Source organism: Desmodus rotundus, chromosome 12 (assembly GCF_022682495.2).
Source record: "Desmodus rotundus isolate HL8 chromosome 12, HLdesRot8A.1, whole genome shotgun sequence".
NCBI lineage: Eukaryota > Metazoa > Chordata > Mammalia > Chiroptera > Phyllostomidae > Desmodus > Desmodus rotundus.
The window spans coordinates 19,947,080-19,969,472 of NC_071398.1; the positions used below are offsets into that span (position 1 = coordinate 19,947,080).

The 22,393-nt window shown below is 38.9% G+C and overlaps 1 protein-coding gene and 1 pseudogene across 1 annotated transcript in view; both read right to left on the minus strand.

The window, feature by feature from the left end:
* Nucleotides 1-22,393, minus strand: part of GLG1 (golgi glycoprotein 1) — a 106,473-nt gene that overhangs the window by 54,220 nt on the left and 29,860 nt on the right. The gene's annotated exons all lie outside the window — the stretch shown is intronic.
* LOC112300686 (polyadenylate-binding protein 4-like) overlaps nt 1-22,393 on the minus strand; it is a 49,436-nt pseudogene continuing 27,043 nt past the window's right edge.

A 22,393-nucleotide genomic window follows, 5' to 3' on the forward strand; every position in this document is an offset into this window, starting at 1 on the left:
GGAAAGAAAAAAAAGTAAGAGAGGATGCTTAAAAAAATCTCAAATCTCAAGTTTTCAAACACCACCAAAATAAACTCAAAACAAGAAATCTGAATATTCAACTAAATATGTTTCTTCAATACAAGGAGTAAAATGGGGCTTATGTATCTTTCAGATCGCTGGGAGACAGAACAGGAAGGCAGACGAGACGCAACCCTTTACCAATCCGCAGCACAACCTGGACAAGGGGAATGAAGAGGCATTCATGTACTAGAGCTAACACAATACTGACATAGGGACCCTTAGTGACACTTCATAACTCTGAAAGACAAGGAGGGTCAGGTACAGCAAGGGGGTCCTTTCTTTAAAGAAAGTTAGAAATCTAAAAAAAAAAAAAAAGATTATTAAAAAGGGCAAAAAGGCCCATCAATAATTTAAAAACTAGTCTCCCGTCACCATTTTGGGAAGGTAGGTAATGTGTACACAGAACTTCTATGTACTATGTTAACTTCTGGGATTATAATCTTTCAAGTCTGTAATTAAAAATGTAAAATTTTAAAAAGCAGAAATTTTATATACATATACTCTCCCATGAACACATTTGTTTTGTAAAGCAAGGTACCTGTACCAGAGATAAGATAAACGTTGAATTCCATGACAAAAAAGGTAGACCAGGTTATGCCCAATATCGCACAGCTTTGCAATACACATTTCCTTTAGTTTCCTTGTTCATAAGATTAAAGGAGATAGAATTGTAATAATACACATCATAATAAAGCATCATTTCCTCTGAGTTCCCATAGCATTCCAACCTGTTCAAAGTGAATTCTGTGTGCCTTCTATGAAGTATTACCAAAGTAGGTTGCAAAAAGTGTCATTTTCAAAATAAAAAGATTCTTTCTATTTAAGGATAAGTAAAAGACAATAAAGAAAATAGCAAGCCCTGGCCAGGTAGCTCAGGTAGTTAGAGTATCGTCTGGATACACCAAGGTTGCAAGTTCGATCCCTGGTCAGGGCACATTCAAGAATCAACCAATGAATGCATAACTAAGTGGAACAATAAAATCGATGTCTCTCTCAAATAAATTCTTTGGAAAAAATTTTAAAGAAATAAACTGGTAAATATTAACAAACTGAGCAGCCACACCTAACATCATTTCAAGAAGAAAAAGTTTCCAGGAAACTTGATTTCACTGCAGGATTTAGTAGGCATCAATACTAATGTAAAAACTCATTTTTGTACTTATTGATCAAGTATTTTATTAAAACGGACTTTAATAGATTGCTGGGTTATTATAAGATCATAACATAGCACTTCTGAACTTTCTCCCTACTTGTCTAAGTGACAAAAGATATTTTAATGTCTTTTCTGAGGTGCCTTTCTGCATCTCAGAAATCACCCTCCATATTATGTTCCCTACACTTCACCTCCAAATGCTTGATTTATCTCTCTTAACAGTCTAACATCAAGAATGCTTCTTGTTCCGGGAGTTTTCTACTTTATACCCCTTTAATCCCTCCCTTAAATTTTTTCAATCAGTCAGCAATTCTAGTTCTTTCTCAAACAAAGCATGGAAGGAAATTAACATCATGATTGTTTCTACTCGTACTCATTTCTGCTAAACAATAACTTTAGATTAAAGGTGAATTCTTGAAAGAAATTCAGAGCACTGGAGAATTTTCAAAAGAACACAGTCTAATAAGATGTAAGTTACCCATGGGGAAAAAGTGTTGTCATGTTTACAGTTCAAAGGGACCTATCCCAGCAAATTTTTGGCTGTTTTAATGCTTGCTTCCCAAGAGTGGTAGATTGAATGATTTCCCTCAGTTTTTCACTCTTTAATAGAATTTGAGAGCCAGGCCCTCTGTCCTGTAACTCTGCACAGCCCACTGCCTGGACTGGGCACACACCCACCTTGCTCCACTGACGCTCCCCTGATGTCAGGCGAGGCCATGGACTTGCATTAGCTAATGTGACTTTAGCAGACGTTATATGAGCACAGACTTTAAACATGCTTGGGTGGTTTGACGTGTATTCTCACACTCCTGAGGATGTGTCCAAGTATTATTGCATGTTTTTAAAATTTTTTTAAAGAATTTGGTATCGGAGCATTTAAGATCTTTTTAAAAAAAGATTGTATTTATTTTTAGAGAGAGATAAAGGGAGGGAGAAAGAGATGGAGAGAAACATCCATCAGCTGCCTCTCGCACACCCCCAACGGAGGACCTAGCCCACAACCCAGGCACGTGGTCTGACCGGGAATGGAACCCGCACGGTTTGGTTTGCAGGACAATGCCCAACCCACTGAGCCGTACCAGTCAGGGCTATTTTTAAAATTCTTGCGGCACACTGGTTTGCTGCAGCACAATGGGTGAAAATCACTGGCTCTGAAAAACAGAACAGAGACCTGCAAAGTACAAAACATGAAGTAGCGTAGGCTAACAGTGGGAACATCAGTAATACCAGCACACATTAACTGTAGAGAAAATGTTACAGTTTAGCACTCATCCACTTTTAAGACACTGAAAGACAGAAACCTCAAGAAACAAAACCAGGTGTGGGTGCCGACACAGGTGCAGCTGTCAGACTGCGCCTGCCCTGTGACGTCCAATCAAATCACTTCGTCACACGCAGCCTATCTATTCCCATAAAATTGTAAGTGGAGGCAGACTTGATTATCTTTACTGTTACAAGAATAATACTATGAGGAATAAAACCCAGTTGCTAAGGTAGAATAGGGCTAAGAATGTTTTTTTCCCTTTTGTTAGCGATCAGTGAAATAATACTCTGAAATGATCCCAAGAAATGAACCAACAAATACATGCAGTGTTGAATACTTACAATGTACACAAAAGTGTGCTCAGCATCGTTGTGGGGTACAGAAGAAAGATAAGACACCTCTGACCTTGGGTAGTTTACAATGCAGTTCTAGAGATAAAATTGAGCAATCAAGCCTTTAAGCAAGAGCATGCCCTGGGGCGGGATCTAAAGAATTAGAAGAATAATTTCCAAAGAGGATATAAGGTAGAGGATCCCCCATGGCTCAGAAAGGAAATACCCTTTTTTTAAACAAAAATAAAAACTCACCTTTAAGTTATAGTTTAATTTTTGTAACATTTATGTTAGAATAGTTAATATATTATGAATAACTACATATCTACTAGGGATATGCTTAACAATTTTTTCAAATGATAAGAACATAATCAACGTAGAGGATTAAGAGCTGAAACTTCTAACCAGTTTAGAAGTTCTACCTCCACCCCTTCAAACCAGAGGCAAAGTGACAGCTCCTGGCCCGTGGAAGCATCAAATTAGAAGCTCAGCTTTGTCACATTTTAACTGGTCTCTATCACTCTGGAGACTGAAACCTGGACTTTGAAAAGAAGTGTCCCTTACATCAAATATTTCCTCATTGGAAATAAAATGGTTGTCTTTTTAACAATGAAAAACTTGGAGGATGAAAGTTTATAAAAAGTGTCATAAATAATTTTCTGTTAATTTAATGATCAAATTTTGTCAAAGAGACTGCTGAAGTTACATATGTTAGTATCAATAAAGAAACTATGATAAATCGAGGAAAAAGAAAGAGAACATGACATATACCCCCCAACCCAACACAGCAGTGACTGAACAGAGAAGAAACTTAGTTGATGCTGAAGAAATGACACAACAATAACACTGCCAAGGAGATAAGCACTGGGTCTTTGGAGGCACCTGCCTAACTCCAATTAAGAATGTGATGTGTGTTAGCAGGAAACAGTGAAAGCTGACTCTTAACTGAGCTAGGTGTTCCATTTTGTTTCTTACAACATGATGAGCTGTAATGTGTTCAATTTTACAGATGAAGACATTGAAATACAGAGAAACTGAGTAATGTGATGAAAGGTACAGTCCTAAGAGACAACAAAATTGGATTTAAATGATAGTAAGTGGCAACACAGGCTTATTGTGATGTTGGCAGCTTGATACCTCTTCCAAAAGGCTCTACAGATCAGGTTCAGCACAGAGAAAAGTCTAAGACTTCTCTTAGACTGTCAAATATCAAAATGACAACAGGCAATACAACAATAGCCACCTGGTGTGAATGAATCAAAATTACACCTATTTTTTTTCAAAACATGTATCAATAAAACATATTTTTTGGAGTGCCGCAGAATTTTAGCAGTTAGTTTACGTGGGCCATGAGATGGAAAAGGTTGAAAATCGCTGCTCTAGAGTGATTTGTTTGGCAGATATATGATGAATTTGGATGTAGGCAGCCCAGGTAAGAAACTGATGGAAAAATTAGAGTAACTAGGGATCTTGGATTAGCCCTTGAATAATCACAGCAAGTTATTTAAAAAAATTTGCTTGGTTTGGCTTTTCTAAGTCAATGATTTAAATGTTTTGGGTATTACTGTACTTTAATAATCTCCTAGTTGGGTGGCCAAAGCTGGAAGAGTTGATTTTAAGGCTTAAAACCCCTAGCTCTTCCTTTAAGAATTAGTTTTAAGGAAAGAAACAGAATGGTGGAAAAACAGAAGTAGTCATCTAGAGAAGCAGTGTGATTTTGGGTGGATCACTTCTTCAGACCCCTGAGGACGAGTTTTGGACTAGAAAAGGGATTTCTTCCACCTAGGATCCATGAACATACTTAAGGAGTGAGAATGTCTGAAATCTAAATATAAACTTTTGTATGTTGAGTACATTTTTCTGACAAGAGAATCCACAGCTGTCGTAATCTCAGAAAGACCCATAGAACAAGAAAAGACTTGCCCTCGCTGGTGTGGCTCAGTGGATTGAGTGCCGGTCTGTGAACCAAAAGGTCACTGGCTCGATTTCCAGTCAGGGCACATGCCTGGGTTGCTGGCCAGGTCCCCAGTAGGGGGAGTGTGAGAGGCAACCACACATTGATGTTTCTCTCCCTCTCTTTCTCCCTCCCTTACCCTCTCTCTAGAAATAAATACATAAAACTTAAAAAAATAGAAAAAGATTAAGAACATTTATCTAAAATGGATAAGATTCTTTCTAGCTTTCTGAGTCTATAAAATCGAAATATTTATTGAATTATACATCTTTTTAATGCTGGTAATTTGCATATTATGATTTTGGTTCCCTTCTTCAACGTAATCATTCTCTGCTGGTCAAAGTCACTGCAAACAGGTTTCAGAATAAAGAACTAAAAAGCTTGAGTCTGAATGTTCAACCATCACACACTCATTTAAGAGGATGGTTTTTAGAGAAAGTACAAGTCTGGAACTATGATTTCCCCAAGGTGTACAGGCTGAGTTAATGAGTCTGGAAGAAGATATTAAAGGATTCACAAAACTAACTTGGAAGTTGTCCCAGTTTCTGAAACAAAAATGCTTGAGAGTTGGACTATGTCTAAAATACGGAATATTCTACAGTTACATCAACTAAAGTTGAACTATCCACCAGATCACACCTGGTACTAAATTAAGTGACAACAGACTCTGTTTATTAATCACCTGGGAGAAAACAAACCAAAAAAAGTCAGTAGTATTACTGCTTTCATGGCCTTGCAAAAATTTGAAGGCTGGGCAACAACTGGATGCCTCCCTCTGATTAGAGGCATTCTGCTGCAGCAGTCAGTAAGTTCTTCTGGGAGTTTATTCATTAAGAATCCAGTAAACTACATAAGCAATCTATTTATTATTAACTTGGCCCAAACCACCCACCTCCTGCACACCCAAAAAACAAACTCAATATAATATAGTTAGTAATATTAGATAAACCCAGTCTTTTAGTCTTGATAAACTTTCCCTGAGCAAGTATAAACTGAATCTTAACTCTCAGATTCATAATTAAGTTCTTTTTAGTGCCTTATTCTGGGCTCAGAATTAATTTTCCTTATTTGTACCCAGGGATTGCTGCTAAGTACTGCTTTTCCAAAAGGACAGTGATCAACACAGGCTTCATGACCTCCAACAACGTTCTGGGTCTCTGTGGAGCTGTTCTTTTGTATGATTCTTTAACATCAGCCACCTCTTCAAACAGGATTTACTATACAAGCCCAGCAGGAGATTTAAAAAAGGTACTCGGCAGAGATTACAGGTACTAGCTCTCAAGTATAAATTAGTGTGGTAAGGAGATAAAACACAAGTCTGAACCTAACGGTCATACAAAGCTAAATGTGGAGCTCGTGGGGAGAGGGGGAGGGCCTGATATTTTAAAGGATGAAAAAGTAACTCCATCCTCACCATCCTTTCCATCAGTAGGATGATAGAAAGGAAACCAGAAAGCCTAATGGAGGAGGGTATATTTGAGTTGAGCCTTAAAAGGAAGTTGTAATTTGATGCTGTCACGCTGTGTGTCTGCTGAGGAAGAAAAGAGGGAGGCTGTGAGTGGGAAAGGCACATTCTGGGCAGAGGGCAGAGGCTTGAGTGAGACGGTGAGAAACCCCATGGTGACTATTTGTAGGTTTATGAGTACATATCTGGCATTTCCTAATACATGATGGGATAACTACAAAGTTTAAATAAAATCTTAAAACTGGTCAAATAATTATTTCCCACCATCCAACTTAATGTTATAACTAAACACAGTGCAGAGAGTGGTAGCTGAATTTACTGTTATTTACCTATGGACTTCCCCAGTGGGTGGTAGGGTAACAGCTGAGAAATACTGTATAGTTATGTCTTCTTTATATTATTAACTTTGAAGGAGGAATAAGGACAGCCACTTCAGAAACTAGAGACACTCCAGTACTGATCTATTCATAGAGTTTCTAAAGGCTGAAGAAGTTTACACTAAATGGATAAAAAATAATATAGAAAACCTAAAAACAGAACAGTTACTAAAAATCCATCTCTGGAAAGCAGGTCAGATGGACTCAAATATCTCACTGAATATAGAAGAATTAACAGGAAGCAATGTAAAGCCTTCTGCTGGGGCATAAAGATAGAAGCCAGCCCATGCAGGCAAGAAAAAGGTTTTTTCCTCTTAATCTAAATGTTTGCCTCTGGTCTGGGTTCACAGAAAGGTCCTGATCATCTGAAGGGGCTGTCAGTCAAGTTCCCCTTCATCTTCGCTTTCTTGGTTTCCAGTTCAGCCAGCTCTTGCAGACTCATTTTGTTCAAGCCCTTGAGCTCCAGCTGTTATTCAATCACTCTGGCATTCTGTGCACACAAGTCAGCAATTTCTCAGTGTCTTCTTCTCTTCTTCATCAATAATAGACACGGTGACAGAGCTGACTTGTCCATGTCTTTGGTCTTTTTAGTCATCATTACCTTCTTAGGAGGTTCTTGTTTCCTTTTTTAAAATTTTATTTATTGATTTCAGAGAGAGATAAAGAGAGAGCGAGCGAGCGAGCGAGGGAAAAGAAACATCCATTTGATGTTCCATTTATTTATGTATTCATTGGTTGATTCTTATATGTGCCCTGACCAGATATCGAACCCACAACCTTGGTGTATTGAGATGATGCTCTAACCAAGTGAGCTACTCAGCCAGGGCCAGGAGGCTCTTGTTTCTGAGCATATATTATACATTCATTTTCTCAAAACCCTGACCAAACCTGACCATTGCTCCATTCATAATGAAGGTCGCAAGAGCATTCTTCTGCTGGGACTGGTAGAACAGAGGCAGTCCACACTTTGCACACTTCTTCCTCTGCTGTCGTTCAGTGCCTTCAGGGCTCCAAAGATAAGTCTCCTGGTCCGTTGTGTTACAAAACTTGTGGGTGTGTTTGTCAGCATCAATAGCACAGAACCAATGGCAGGGCCTCATGGGCAATTTCTCTGACAGTCCAGCACCAGGGCCCATCTGGCTGTACAAACAGTAGTAGATGTGGAGGGGCTTCCTGTCATTGTTACATTCCTTCCAGGACACCACTTCAGGCATAGTTCAGCAGCCCAGAAATTTAATGCCAAGAATAACGGACTGTTACTTCTATAAGAATATGATGAGTTTTAAAGTGGTAAAAAATCATAGGCAAGACTTCCACAAATTAGGGCCCATTTATTCCTGGGTCTCACATAAATGCAGGGCAGGGACGGAGCTATGTTGAGGTCAATGCTTACCTGTCTTGTACCATTAAGATGAAAATAACCTCTGCCCTGGCCAGGTAGCTCAGTTGGTTAGGGCATCATCCCAAATATACCAAGGTTGCAGGTTTGATCCCTAATCAGGGTACATACAAGAATCAAGTAATGAGTGTATAAGTGGAATAATAAATCGGTATTTCCGTCTCTCTCTTCCTATCTTTCTCTAAAAATAAATAAAATTTAAAAAGTAAAATGAAAATACCCTCAATACCCTTTAATTCTCAAAAAGTAAAAGGATGGGGGGTACGATAGTGGGAATTAGCAAATAGTTCTGCTCTTGTTCAGAGAGCAGACTTACTCAAACATATGAATACTGCTAAGACTTTCAGCTCTGCCAAGTACTGTATCATTCTGCTCCGGGGAGGTTATATCCCTGTTCTGAAAATATGAGAACACATAGCAATCTGGCTCGGACTTAATGACTGAACAAAAAAAGAAAGAAAGAAAGAAAACAGACTGAGAAACTCCTGACTCATGAAAGATGATCCATATCCACAAAGATGTTATACCCCCAATTTACTCTGAGAAGTCAAACTACATCTTACTTTTAAGAAAACTCTAAAACCTAGTTAAACTGTCCCAATGGAAATACTCAAAATTAATATAATTTATCATTTTCTGAGCTCAAAGGAGGAAATGCCAAATAAAAATATAGTGTAGTAATCCACCCTTATCCGTGGGGGGTATGTTCCAAGACCCCCCAGTGGATGCCTGAAACCATGAGTAGTACCAAACCCTATACACACTGCTTTTTCCTTACACACACACACACACACACACATAAGGTTTATAAATTGGGCACAGTTAAGAGATTAGCAATAATACCTTAACATAAAACAATGATAACAATATACTGTAATTAAAGTTATGTGAATGTGGTCTCTCTCTCTCAAAATGTCTCACTGTACTATACTCAACTTTTTACTTTAAGGAAGCACTTTATGGCTTCTCTTTGGCATATGTGAAGTGCCAGCATCACCACTCTTACCCTTCAGGGCCATCACTAAGTACAGTAAGGGTTACTGGAACACAACCACCACGGCAACAGCGTGACGGTCGGTCAGATGACCGCGATGACCAGAGGGAAGTAGCATACGCAGTGTGGCTGTGCTGAACGAGGGAATGAGTTCACATCTGGGAGGACAATGTGGGACAGCAAGAGATTTCCTCACACTACTCAGAATGGCGTGCAACTTAAAACGTATACGTTGTTTATTTCTAGAATTTTCTATTTAATTTCAGCACGCAGCTGTTCACAGGTAACTGAAACCTTGGAAAGCAAAGGCATGGATAATGAGGGACTACTGTAATCTAGTTATTGAATAAAAACTTCACCATTACATATGGCTAAAGGACACACAATGGATAATGGCTTTACAAATCTTAAAAGTTTACAAAAAAATGTAACTTACAAAAATATACAATTTTCTGCACTATAAGAAATACTGTGAATTCTTTCCCCATTTTCCTCCCTGTTTTACTATTATGAATTAGAAATAGAGGTGCCTATAAATGGTAGGAGGCAGACCATCATCAAAAGAAATATTTAGGGATTATTTCTTTTCACATGTAGAGATCAGTTAACCTTTCCATCATTTTCCCATTTGGGACTGACCAATATTCAAGAAACGTAGAACTGTTTGGTAATGACAAGTGTTTTAAAATCCACTTATGGCCTTGCAAAGACTCTGCCTCACTTCCCCAATGTGAAGGAATGAACTTCTCTGGGATGAAATCACCCTCATGCAAGCCTCCTATCAGCAGGGAGGCAAAAGTTACCTCCTAGCATTCACTTTTTTCTCCCTAGGAGTCAACATAAAAATCTATCCAGTTTGATGCTGGTGGGAAGAATTTTTACCTAATTTATGAGGGAAAGAAACAGAGTCAAGCATTCTATCAAATGCTTGGCCAGATTCCCCTTCAGCCTCAAGGGAAACAATCTTGGGCAGGTCTATGCATTTGGCTCCCGGCCACGGCAGGCACACAGCTGTACAGGGGTGAAAGGCCTGTTTTCCATTACCCAGTCGCCTGGGTAAAGTCAGTTTTCGTGCCCATGTTATTAAGAGTGGCATTATTACTCAGTCTGAAGCAGCTAAAATTTATAAAATGTTTTGTAGGAAATTTCATCAAAAAGACCATACAGCAGGTCCTTAAATAACACTGTTTCATTCCATGTCATTTCGTGGTAAGGCTGATAAGGTGCTGTAGGAACTTAACTCTTGTTTATGTCCATTATGTTCCTCATATTCACCCCCGCATGCAAAAAGAAAAGTTTCGAGCATTTATGTGAGACGATCTCTGTAATATATACTACTAAAGTCCACAAAATGCGACATTCGAAGACATTTACTACACACTCTTAGGTTGTAAAAAGTACTGTGCACACGCGTATGTCTACTCTGAGTCACCGCCTGGTGAGAACTCTCACAACATTACGAATATGGGCGGCGAGCTGTGCCATGAACATAAAAGAATTCAGAAGCACATACACAAGTCAATTTATGTGATTCATGACAGATTTTTAAAATAAAAATATAGGATACAACTCACACTGAGATATTTTAGGATATTTTATCTAATTAATTTACTAAAAAACCTTAGCTAGAATTTTAATTTTAAAAAATTATTTTATTGTTGTTCAAGTACAGTTGTCTGCATTTCCCCCCCACGAGAATTTTAATTTTTAAACTTTATCGAAAAACTACCAAATACACATTTTAAAACATAAAATAATGTGGGGTAAATGTGGCCTAAGGACAAGTTGGTAAAGTTTGAAAAGAAAGAGAAGGAAATACATTAACACTTCTTTCTACAAGGCATGACACGGAACAAATGATTTCAGTACCTATGCCTTACGGAGTAATTTATTCACCCAGTCTCTAAAATTGTCCCTGCCCTCAAAACAAAGACACAGTGTATAAGAAAGTTCACTTCCCTGGTTTAAAGTGCCTTTTATTAGTTCATTTTTGGGCCATTAAAAATGCCTAAGTTTTTATAGTTCTTTTTGTTGTTCTTACCCTGCACCCTTGGAGGTGGTAGCACCCCAATTAAAAACAAAACAATTCCTGTAAGTGTAAGTTACCTCCTCAACCTATTCCCTGTTTCACCAGTAGTTTATTTAATATAATTCTAATCCTCTCTAAAAATACCAGGAAAACACAAACAGAAAAAAACAAACAGCAGATTCTTTTTTTCCAAAGATGACTAATCACCATCGCTTTAGAATTTAAGATTAAGTCCATAGGGCTTACGTAACTGCCACCAAAATAGATCAGATACAACAGAAGTGTCTTGCATCTGTGCACTGGCTTAAAGCTACGGTTTCCATTTATGACAAAATTCAAATTTTTTCATAGTTATCTATTATTTTGGCATAATGAGGAAAGCAACTTACTGGGTAAGATTATGCAATTGTTAATTCCAATTCCTATTCTATCAGTTAACTCATACAAAGATTTAGGGGAAGCCAATCATTAATCCTGTCCTCTGCCATTAGTATGCTTTGAATTTGAACTATGGTGAAAAGAGAAAAACACATTTTTTTCGGACCTTTCTCAAAAAAATTACAGCCAAACATTTGCGAAGCCCTTTGACAATTCCAGTAACATAATAACCAACTCACAACAGTTTATACATCTGTGGAAAATATATACTTCCAAATACAGGGATCATTTAAGTTGTCTCTGATACCAAAAGTTGTGTTCTTGTGATATATACAATGAATTTATTTAATCCGTGAATGACAGCTTAAACCCAGGTTTTCAGAACAGAAGAATAATTAACTCACAATGAAAAATTCAAAGTCTGAAGTTGATATTCAGGATCAGCTTCTGAATTAGAATCTGACTCACAGCAAGCCTTTTAGCAGCTCTACCATTCTAAAAATGCCTGCCAAGGGACACCTTATTCAATCTGAAAGTGAGGAAGAATTTCAAATCTATGTTCTCAGTTAATTCTTATTTGGTGCAACCATGAAGTCACAGAGCTGGTAATGGCACAAATAATTTTCTTGACATAAATTTGGCTCCAAGTTATATCTATCTTGAAATTCTTCCTGAAAATATTAGTGTCCTAATGAAATGAATTCTTGGTTGATCACAAGAACCCCAGCTCTGGGCAAAAGTTTTCTTCTTCTTAAGTTACATGTAAGAAAGTTCCCAGAAGGCAGCAATCACAGATTGGGCTACCACAATACTGGGCACACACACTGGCATTCGATACACATTTGTTACTTGGCTGACAGAAATTCTATCTGATCTCTAGGTTCCCAAAGGCAGAGTGTCAGTCACTGGGGTCACAATGAAATAAATAATTTCTCAATTTTTCCTTTCTGGTCTATTTTTCAGATAATGAAAATTTAACATTAATTATCTAACATAGTCCCAAAATAAGACTAAAACTGTGTAATGACTTCAGCTGACAGGATGAGAAATTACTAAAAAAGGATGTCAAAAAATCACTAGTCTGAGGAAATTGAGCCCACTATTCTGGTTTCTTGATGAAAAAGAACTGGGACTAGGAAGAAAAGGATGATAAAGAATGACATATCTGGCCCTGACTAGGGTGGCTCAGTGGGTTGGGAATTGTCTGGCAAACCGAACCAAAAGGTTGCCAGTTCAATTCCTGGTCACAGCACATGCCTGGGTTGTGGACCAGGTCCTGGCTGGGGGCGTGTGAGAGGCGGCCGATCATGTTTCTCTTCTACATTGATATTTCTCTCCCTCTCTTTCTCCCTGTCTTCCCCCCTTCTAAAAACAAACAAATAAAATCTTTAAAAAAAAAATTGCATTTCTGGAGTTCCTCTGCACAATTCTAAAGGAATTCATCACCATTGTTTATTTAAATCCAATCCCCCCAGGAAAAACTGCTCATCACAAATAAACACCAATAAATTAGATCTGAAGAAGAGAGAGAGAGAACTTCTGAATGAAGTACAAGACTTGTTATCTTATGAGGACAACTGTATCTCTTTTTTTTAATGAAGATTTTTTTCTTTATTGAGAAATTTAAGACTTGGATACATCAATAAAACCTTTTTCTGGGGGGTAGAGAATTAAAATTCACAATAGAAAAAGAAAGAGACTCTGGGCCATAACAGAACCCAGAGAATATAGTCTGTTAATTGAAAAATTTTAGGTGCTTCATAATTGACCTTTTGATACAAAATGACCTATTAAATTTGCAATTTGTGGTTTTTGGTGTTGGGGCCCATAGGGCAAGCTAGGAAGCCTTCAGACCTTGAGCTGAATTCCATAAGGGATTATTTGGCATTTGCGTCCATTTTCCCTTGTTGAAGAAGTAGCAGCAGCAACAGCGCCCCACCTTCTGGGCAGCTTCTTTCTTGGCATGATGTGCCCGCCATAGCGTTATCCACCTTGGACCGCAGAGACAGGGGACTCTAGCATGTACAGCAGCTCAGTGCTGTCAATCTCCAACAGCATTCCCATAATCTTTCTGGCCAGCTTCAAGTGCACGGTTTGGATGAACAGGAACAAAAGTTCTCCCAGCATTTGCCCCTGCACATGGTCGAAGGCTGGGGTGCCTACAGAGGCTGCGTGACAGGCAGGGTGAGGGCTGCAGACACTGGAAACATACTTTTAGTGCAACAGCAACACAAAGGTGCTAAATTCTGCACAGCTGTGGGAACACCAACTCTCTGAGCAGTAGTAGGGAGGCCACAGAGGCCAGCGCATTACCAGTTGGATCCAGATGGCAAAGGGTTGGACAAGGCTCAGGCTGGCATATAGCACTTGGCATTCACTGGAAGCTTTGAAGTCTCCAACCTTACAGCCAGCTTGGATTAGGCCTCATCTGTGCTAACTTGTTAGGTGTATAATACGGAGGTCTTCCCTGAGCCTGTGGGACTGCTGGCACAAAGCAGACACCAGCTGCAGGTTAGAACTAATTTAAGATGGCACCAGCAGGGAGTGCTCTCATTCCAGCCACCCACTGCATATACTAGTTGATCAGGTAAGCAGAACCTCTTCCTTCCAAGGGGACAGGGGGATATACAGTGGCTTGGAGCCCACAATGCATCCATTCATCTCACTGACTGCTTTGGTTGCCTCTTTAGGAGATGAGAAACAGACAAAGCCAACTCTTTGTTCTTCCCATCCTCCAACATTACCTTAGCACTGGTGATGGATCCGAAAAGAGAAAACTCTTTCCTTAAATTCTCATTATCAATGGTGGTATCCAAGTTCTTAATGTAGAGATTCACTCCCTGATACCAACAGATTCTCTCGTTTCAGCTGTTCAAATTTCCATTTTAACTCAGCCTGCCGTTATTCTGTGCATGGCCTACAAAAATGACTTTCCCACTGATTTCTTTTCTAATCATCTTTTCCACAGCCTTATTAGAATCCTCATGCTTTTAGTAACTCACAAAGCCAAAGTCTTTGGATTTCCCACTGGGAACTGTCACGACCTGGGCACTCAGGGTCTTACCAGACTGGATGAAAAGCTCTTTCAGACTCTCATCAGCCACCTCTTTCTCCAAGTTTTTGATATATACCCTGGTGAACTCCTTGGCTTTGGCCCCAAGCTCGACTTCCTGCTCTTTTAAGATTTGAATATGAAAGATAAGGAGAGAATCTTAGAAGCAGCAAGAGAAAAGGAGACAGTTACCTACAAAGGAGTTCCCATTAGACTGTCAACTGATTTCTCAAAAGAAACTTTACAGGCAAGAAGGGGCTGGAAAGAAGTATTCAAAGTCAAGAAAGGCAAGGACCTATATCCAAGATGACTCTATCCAGCAAAGCTATCATTTAGAATGGAAGGGCAGATAAAGTGCTTCCCAGATAAGGTCAAGTTAAAGGAGTTCATCATCACCAAGCCCGTATTATATGAAATATTAAAGGGACTTATCTAAGAAAAAGAAGATCAAAAATATGAACAGTAATGACAACAAACTCACAGCTATTAACAACTGAACATAAAAAAAATGAAAATTAAGACAAACTAAGCAAACAACTACAACAGGAACTGAATCACAGAAATGGAGATCACATGGAGGGTTAGCAGGGAGGGGCAGTAGGCAGAACGGGGGAAAAGATATGGGGAATAAGAAGCATAAATGGTAGGTACAAAACAGACAGGGAGAGGTTAAGAAAGAACAGTATAGGAAATGGAGAAGCCAAAGAACTTATATGTACGACCCATGGACAAGAACTAAGGGGGAGAATTCGGGTGGGAGGGAGTGTGCAGAGTGGAGGAGAATAAAGGGGGGGAAATGGGGCAACTATAATAGCATAACCAACAAAATATATTAAAAAATAAAATATAGGATAATATTTAGAAAAAATAAAAATAAAAAATTTTCTCCATGGTTACAAAAGAACAAAAACAAAAGACTCCAAGACCACAGACAAAAGGCTCTCAAAAGCAATATGGCCCTCCCTGGGTTTTGCAATTTTCAGCTATCCTGGTCCAAACCTCCAAATATTAAAAAAAAATAAAAATAAAAATAAAATAAAATAAAACAAAAGGGGGAATACCCTCCAAATTAAAAAAAGTCTAAGAAGCATCCAAATGGTGCCTACATGGCCTACGGAACACACGTTTCTCTATAAATACAGGCTTTGGGCTCTTAGTGGTTTAAGATTACAGCAGCCAGGGGAGGAGCAAAATAAAATATGTGTCAGTGCCAACTGGGTGAGCCCCAGAGACAGGTGCGCGAGGCGGGGGCAGGACTGCCATGCTGAGCACTGCGCAGCCACAGCAGAGGCGCGTGCAGGCCGCTGCGGCTCACCACCAGACTGATGGATGGAGACCAGCAGACGCCCAGACGCTTCGGTGCGGCAGCAGGCACAGGGAGGCCGCAAGCGTGCAAGAGTGACTTGCCCTGGGTTCTCTGAAGACGATTCACTTTTTCTTTCTTTCTTTCTTTTTTCCAGGTTTTAAAGCATTTTCAGTTTTGGGTTTTTTTAAAAAATGCTTTTCTTCAGGCTACTGGTCCCGAAAGCAGAGGACGTGATGCTGGGCAGAGAGAGGCGGCTGGGCAAGCCACTGCTCCGTTTAAGCTTGTCTCATGTCCATTTGACTATTGGACCAGCTGAAAGAATCCAAACTGGTAGAGGAAAAGTCTCATCCTCCCCCACAGAAGCTAATGTATCTGATAAACAGAACCCACCTGTGTGCCTTTATTGTCAGGAGAATTAGCTAATTTTATACTGGAAAGTCTGAACAGTAATTTTATAAGGTTGAGAAACATTTGGATGAAGGTTACAATGAACTAAACGAAGAACAGGCAGAGTCTGTTATTCGGAAAACAGATGTATTATTTGGAAAACATAATACATCTACTCTAACAAAGGACAAAATACACAGAAGTTAGAGAAGAACAGCGGCAATTAGTCCCTTTTATTTGTCACATTCTAAACTCTTTCCATCACAAATTTCAGCCTATCTTCCAATACTTACACTAACACCTGGGATCAATGTTTGCAAACTACTGTACTTCGGGATATTTGGTTAAGGGAGTGGTGTAAGTAGGAGAGCACGAGATTATTATCAGAGAGGGCAGTCCTGGCTGAGTAGCTCAGTTGGAGTTTCGTCCTGATACACGAAGGCTGCACGTTCAATCCCTGCTCAGGGCACATATAAGAACTAACCAATGAATGCATAAATAAGCGGAACAACAAAAACTGATGTTTCTCTCTCTCTAAAAAAAATAAATTAAAAAAATAAAGAGGGCACAGTGGTGGAGGGACGCTAGCAGTTAAGGGATACTAAAATACTTATTGACTGCATTCTCAAAGGTACATACTTTGTTTTCTTGCAATAATAATTCAAAAGCTTCTTAATGAAGTTGGGTAAGAGATTCCATGAAGTTCTGAGTATGTGTTTTCACAATGTGGCTAAATGTTAAAGCTGGTAGGAAAAAGCTGGAAGACTCGATTGACAGAATACCACGATGTCCTAAAATCTTAATGTATCTTGGTCAGTATTTTGACTTAAAAGGTTAAGCACATGGGAAGCAGTGGCTCTGCTTTATGCCACGCAATGTCTCCCAAGGGTGTGGGTTTCCCAGCGTAACAACAGTCAGACCATATGGTGCTGCTTTCAATGGCATAAGCAGGACAGAAGGTGCCAAAAATCAAATGTGGGATTTTGGGTCATGAAATGTGATCAATCCCAAATTTTAAACATACAAATTTTCCAAATTAAAAAAGGTTTTTATTTTTTAATTTAAGGTTTCAAAAACATTGTACTTTTATAATTCAAGGCTCAATTGTGTAGCAGTTCTCAGTCTTTGAGATAAGACAAAGACTCAAAAGTCAAGATATGGGGCATAAGCGTGGCAGCAATTCTCTGAAAAACTTTTTAAAGGATTTAAATAAAACCTCTTTATAGTTATACTATAAATGTAAAGGTACATGTATAAAAACTGCTTTTGGAATACTATGTTTGATAAAATCAAACAAGGGCAGTAGATGTGAGAATATGAATGACAGCTCATCACTGTGACAAATTCTGTGTTCCTCTCTAGCCACCCTCCAAGTTTCTGCATAGTAACACACCTCCAACCACTCTAACCAACTGATACAGTGTCTGAAGTTACAGCAACCTTGGAAGCATTCACGTGGAACCTAACAGACAAACTCTCTAGCCCTTACAAATTCAGTCCTGGCTTTGAGAAACTAGGACCAAGATTCTAAAAACAATAGTTTCAAATGCTGTATTGAAGCTGTTTCAAAAAAGCAATTTTTGAGTTTCTATTCTTGTCTGAATGCTAGCCTTTCCCCCCAGCCTGCTCCTTTTTCCTGAATCAGGTTAATGACTATAGGTAATAAAAATAGCTTTCAGCCCTGATGAGTGTGGTTCAGTTGGTTGGGCATTGTTCCGCAAAGCAAAAGGTCGCCGGTTCGATTTCCAGTCAGGGCACATGCCTGGGATGCGTGTTCAGTCCAACACACTGACTTTTCTCTCTCACATCAATGTTTTTCTCCCTCTCATTCTCCCTCCCTTCCTCTCTTACTAAAAATAAGTAAGATCTTTAAAAAAAACAGTTTTTAGTTTGCCCTGAGCTGGCAAAACGCATTTTATGAACTGCTTCACTATAAAGCAAGAAAATTTTAAGGATGAGGTTGAATCTAAAATCACAGTGAAAACTCCGTTTTCCTGCCCACCCAATACCATGCATAACAATAAACACAAATTATTTACAGTAAGGTGAATTGTAAACTCAAAAGGGCTTTGGGTTGGCCAACACAAACATGCAAAAAACATTCACACACGGTCCTGTGGTTCTCAAAGTGCATTGCTATCAGCATCTGCAAGTTCTTGGACCCCCCCACTTCACGTAATGAAATCTGTGTTCTAACAAGGCTTCCAGGTGATCTGATGGATGCTCAAGTTTAAGAACCACTGAGGTAAAGGATATTTGGGCCTCTGATGTAAGAAAAAATATGCTAAATATAGATCATTATTGTAAGAGAAGAGACATCTGTTCCTGCCTTGGCGATGTTACTACTCTTAGGCAGTGGTGCAAGCCACGTAAAGGTCCCTGCAGTAATGACCTTCAAAGCAGCTCACCTTGACTGCTAACACTGATGCTGTCACTTGCTAGCTATGTGCCCCAGAAGGCAAGAAAACTAAGCCAGAAGCCAAAACAGCTTTTAGCTGGAAGGACTGATTCTGCCAAGAACCAATCTGTGGGAGGGTACACCTCAATTAAGTTTGAACCTTATTTCTTTCATCTCCCCTTTGCCTGGAACAATGGTATCATTAATCTACCGCTTGGAGTATGTTATTTATTTATTGGCTTATTAAAAAATATTATCCTGTATGCTACTGGCTTGTGAATTATCATAAATTATAATTCCCACAGTGAACTTGTGTTAAATAAATTACTGGCAAAGACAATTTCAGTTTCTGAGCATAATTTACCTCTAACAAAACACTCTTTGTGACATCAACCCTCAGATTCACTTATACTAACTCAGTGTTAAACGTTTAATTTGTGGATAAAAAAGGGAGTTTTAATAAATCATATGTTCCTAACTAGGCAGGTCATGTTGCATAGTCATGCCACAGACCTGTAACTTCTTTAGTGAAAGGTTTTAAGCACGCCCTGTCCATTGTTCTTGTGCATCTAGGTTAGCACACCTTTGTAATGCCAAAAATAATACTGCTTGAAGGGGTAACCACACTCAAGAGAGCACATAATCTCATTAACACTCCAGTAATCCAATACACACCTTGCTTTTTTCCTACCTTCATGTAATCTTCATTAAATTCCCTCCTTAATTCCAACTGCATAGAAGGAATTGCCACTATTCCTGGAGCATTTGAGATCTTCCTTCCCAACCATTGTTGTCAATTGGGGCTCAATACATTCTTATAAAAATTTTCTAACTTTGGATGTTTCTTAAGTTGACATTTGCTTAGTACAACGCAGCAGGATTCTCAAGAAGCCCTCCCAGGACCACCCTGAGGACCAGCAAGGGCCCCTTGTGCCATACTGACTCCCCACTTTGCACCAGGGGAATGTGGCTGAGTTTTCTCTGGGAAGTCCGGGCCTCCTTGCTCTAAGTATCAGGTCCAGGACTTTATTTGAATTGTTCTTTGAAAATCCTTGAGGTGGATAAGGGTTGCGATAACCCAGGGAAAGGGAAAAGAAATGGGTTGGTGCTTTTAATATCACCTTTTTATTGGATTGCTCACTGAGAATATGAATAAACACTTTGCTGGTTAAATGAGAGATTGAACTCTCTGTTTGGCCTGGAAAGGAAGGACGCTTGCTTCCCCCAACTTCAATAGCCGGAAAGCTGGTGGCAGCCTTCGGATTTTGTGAAAGGCAGGGCACCCTGGACTTGCTCTTTCCCACCTTCATGCAATCCTCTTTACGTTTCCTCCTTAATCTCAAATGCACAAAAGAAACTGCGCAACTGTTCCTCTCTGGAGTATTTGAGATCTTGCTCCCTGGCATATGTCATCAGTTAGGCTCAAATAAACTCATAAAAATTCCCTACTGGTTTGGACGTTTCTTACATTGACATAGCTTAATGTTATTAGTTAAGTAAATGGCAATTTTCTGGAACGTTCTTTAAAATAGGTATAGACTCCATAGCAGTTTCAACTCCAGCACATTTTGCCATTATTTGGTCTTCTTGTGGTTGCTAATAGCTGAGGTTCCACTATATACTCAAATTTCATAATTTGGTAAATAGCACTCTTTTACAGAAGTAGCCATCTCTTACGTCTCACATATACAAAGATAAAAATTACTAATCTAGGTTACCACATTCACCCTGCAAATTCCCAATAGAGACTAACTAAGGGATTATTAAACACCCTCAACCAAAACATATGCATCCAACACTCTCGACCACAGCAACACGGCTCACGAGGTCGGTAAATTTGACAGAAGTCTCTAAGAACCAGGCACAACAAAGCAGTCGTCTGCAGGAGACAAGTGGGAAACACCGCTGCATACGTCAGTCTTGGGGGAAATTAAACAATCTGTGCAATTTTTGAGTATTACTTATACCCCACTTTGTTCCAAAATGATTTAAGACAGAATTTCTTCAATAAATGGGTTGAGACTCCTACACTTTTCTCAACATATTAATTAAATCACGATGAAAATAAATAGTCAGGAAAAGAACTAAGTTATGGACAGGAACTATGGTAAAATGTATGAATGAAATTATCTTCTAATGGATGTACCTTATTAACATTCATTTCCTCAGCTTGCAAATTCAATGACATCATTGTTTGTGACTTTAACTAGCTCTTTGCTCAACAGTGGACCTACTGTTAGATATCTAAATAAAAATGAGATGCTAATATAAAAAGTGGTAACTTCCTTCAGTTTATTTCATAAAACTTTTGTTGTGAAATGGAAAAAACCATCAGTAGAAACTTTAGAAAGTCATTTATAGCTTGCTTAGAAATACAACTAGATGGATTACTCTCACAAACTGATCAAACGACCACTGTGGCGGTTTTAAAAATGTTCACAAATTACAGTTTTTCCTTCTTCAAAAACTGGATCAGGTCACCAAACTCCCCAAATCATAATCTTGTTGTTGTTTAGTGGCTTTGTTCCAGACTGACAAAACATAAAATAGATCAATTATTTGTGCTATGGAAAGATTCACAACAGAGGGAAAAAAGTTTAAACTTCGTACAAGTATCCTTTAAATTGCCAACTCCAGCAGTACATTTAAAATGTGATTCCATTCTCTCTTTTAAATATTGTATTTATTTAAAATCTATGCATGAGAGACACATCAGTTGCCCCTCATATGCCCCCAACCAGGGACATGGCCTGCAACCCAGACATCTGCCCTGCCCGGAACAGGACCGGAACCAAACCTTTCAGGTTGCAGGCCAGCACTCAATCCACTGAGCCACACCAGCCAGGGCTGTGATTCTATTCTTTATAGGAATGACTTGCAACTATTTTTGTGTTTCTGTGTCAAACAACAAGGCCTAACACCAAGACAACTGCTAGTAAATGTGTGTTAATCAGTGTCTGTAATGTAGCGCAGCACTAGCGACATTTTCACAGACTGCAGGGGGTGGCAGAAAGAAGTCTCCTGCCAGCTCGCCCTTCAATGGCAGAAACCAGGATGATCGGTTCCCAGGATTTCTCTTACTTAGTTCTGCTAACTAACGACCTTGGTCTGGAATATATAAATCCGTATTTGTATTTTGCTTTGGAACATCAGACATTCCAAAACATATGGATTGGCAACAGATTAGTGTTATGTTTCCCTTGAGCTAATTATTAAAATGTGCTCCCACTTCTGAATACAGGTTGGCCAATGGCTCAGCAACAATTAGGCCAAGATTTCTGTGGAAAAAAAATAGTCACTAATTTATACAGGGACAATTATAAGCTGGTGATAATTCACCTACTTTATATTATACTACAGTAAGGGTTAATTCTAAATTTCTAAATCACACACAAAAAAAATCCCTTTTGTTTTTACTACAAGAAAGCAGAAACAATCGAGTAGGAGAAAAGCAAGATGGCGGAAACAAGCAACAATAAAAATCTATTGATTATTTCATCATTTTATAAAACCTGACATTGGATAATAGAAGTTCTTTACTAGACAGTTAAAAATTTTTTACTTTTTTCACAGTTCACAGGAGAACTGTGAACTTCCTACAGGAAAAAATCTTGACTTAAATTACATACGCTCTAACACAGAAATCCAGTCTCAGCTCTTGATGTCTGAGAGGGAGATATTGTGGTACAGCCTTTCCAACTATTTAACGCAGAAAATAAAGAATGGCAGGGCAGTGGCAAAATGGGGGGCGAACACATGTTATTTTGTTGAGGAAATAAAGTGTGAGTTTCCCAAGTGTCATTTACTTTTCTTTGCTTTTACAGAATGCTAATGACATTCCT